The sequence below is a fragment of the Echinops telfairi genome, unplaced genomic scaffold (assembly GCF_000313985.2).
Source record: "Echinops telfairi isolate 266 unplaced genomic scaffold, ASM31398v2 ScPeMD7_7478;HRSCAF=8516, whole genome shotgun sequence".
Taxonomy (NCBI): Eukaryota; Metazoa; Chordata; class Mammalia; order Afrosoricida; family Tenrecidae; genus Echinops; species Echinops telfairi.
The window spans coordinates 681534-683740 of NW_022111382.1; positions in this window are offsets into that span (position 1 = coordinate 681534).

The following is a 2207-nucleotide window of genomic DNA, read 5'->3' on the forward strand; positions in this document are numbered from 1 at the left end:
ATGATAGTGGGGGGTGAAGAAGCCTCAAGGAACCAGTATGTTTCATCAGTGCTATTCTGTGGCCTGTTTGACTTATCTCTTCTGTGTGACCCTCTGTGAGGGGATGCCCGCTTGTCTACAGATGGTGTTTGGGTCTCTGCTCCAACCTCCCTTGTTTTCAACAATGTTTTTTTGTTTGTTTGTTTTGGGTCTTCTGATTCCTGATACTTGATCCTGTTGACAACTCATGATCACACGAGCTGGTGTGCATCTCAGCTAGATGGCCACTTATTTAATTTCAAGCCTTTAAGACACTATATCTTTTGATAGCCAGACACCACATTTATTTGCTTGTGCATCCATTTTGTCTACAGCAATTGTGCCCAGAGGGTGAGCATCACAGAATGCCAGGTTGTTAGAAAAAAAGCTTTCTTGTGTTGAGGCAAGGCTCGAGCAGAGGCCCAAAGTCCATCCACTACCTCAATTATTACAATATAAATATATGTACATGAGCCAATACTTCTATTTTTATGAATTAATGTATTTAAATATATACACTTCTATGTTTATACCTCTATCCATAGTTTTACTTCCTAGATCTTTCCTCTGTTTCCTTTTACCTTCCTCCTGCCCCACCATCATGCCTTGTAGTAATTCCTCTCAGCTAGATTGCTATTGCAATGAGGAGGACATAGAGATCCTTCCTGCTGTTTAGTTTTCTAGATGGGTATTCAAGAGTCGGTGCCCAGAGGGAATGCTTTTGTGTGTTGTCAATTGGATCTTGCTCCAAATCTGACCCATAGACACTCCACCTGGCCCCAGTACATTTTAGGTGACGGGAATCCTGGCCAGGCACAGCACACTTCCCCACCCCCCCCCACCCCGCCCTCTAATCATAAAAGATGGGCAGATGGGCAGAGGTCCCATTATATCCAGGTAGTTTGCCTCTTGAAAAACAGTGAAGACCTTTGTTCCAAGTGTACCAAGGACCCTTTAAGGGACTCTGAGGCTGAAGGCCTCTCTACTCCCATCTCAGCCATACCACTCTGTCCCTGAACTTATATAAATGGTTGGTGGGTGGTGGAGTTGGCCCAATCAAAGTTCTACCATTAATACAGGCAGCTTGGGGGTTTGGTTCCCAGGCAAGACACAAGCCTCTCACCCTAATCGAGCTGAAGCACATTAAGAGTGACCTAAGCAGTTACTCAGACAGTCCAGAACAGTACATAGAGATCTTTCAACACCTCACCCTAGCCTCTGACTTGGCTTGGAAAGATGTAATAATCATTCTAGGACAGACTATGACAAACTTTGAGAAACAGCGAGTGCTAAACAGAACTAGGAAGTTTGAAGAAGTTTTACATGAAAGGTATCCAACTGGAGGAACAGCTGTGCCTCCAACTGACCCCATCTGGGATTATAATGATCCCAATGACAGGTGGTCACAGGAACATTTTCTGGTGTGTGTCAGAAATGGACTAAGTCAGGGCAGCAAAAGGCCATCAACTACACCAAAGAGACAGCTGTTAACCAGGGGCCTAATGAAAGTCCTGTAAGTTTCTTAGAGCGGCTGGGAGAAGCCCTGAGGAATGACATCACAGTAGACTTAGACTCATATGAAGGGCAAATCCTACTCAGAGACAGATTTCTCACACAGACTGCATCCGACATCAGAAAAAAGCTCCAGAAGCTAGTGCACAAGCTGAAGGAGTTACCCTAGAAGAGATGGCCACGTCCGCCAATGCAATCTTTTGCATTACAGATTTTGAGCAAAACCTTGGGCTCAGGAGGACATGAAGAAAGATGCTAGACATGCAGGTATTGGCCTCCATAGATAAGCAATGCCAGTCCACTGCCTCCCAGGTTCCAAGACTCTCTGCACTGGGTACAAAGTCCCACGTGTGTGTAGGCATTTGTGCCACAGGGCCAACGTGGCCCTAACATAAACAGGCTTTGCTATTGTTGTAAACCAACTGGCCATTGGCAGTGCTCTGTCCTATGGGGAAACTCAAGAGGAGAGCGATCTGCTGGCAAGTGTGCACCACCTGCTACCTGCTACCTGAATGAAGCAGCAAAGGATTGTTATTCCTGGTCCGGAACCCCGATTGTGCACGGATGTTGGAAGGTGGGCCGATACATTTTCTCTTACTCGGTGCTGTCTGCTCTCTCCTTACCTACTTCCCTGCGTCCCTGGCACAACACACATGTACCATCATGAGAGTGTCAGA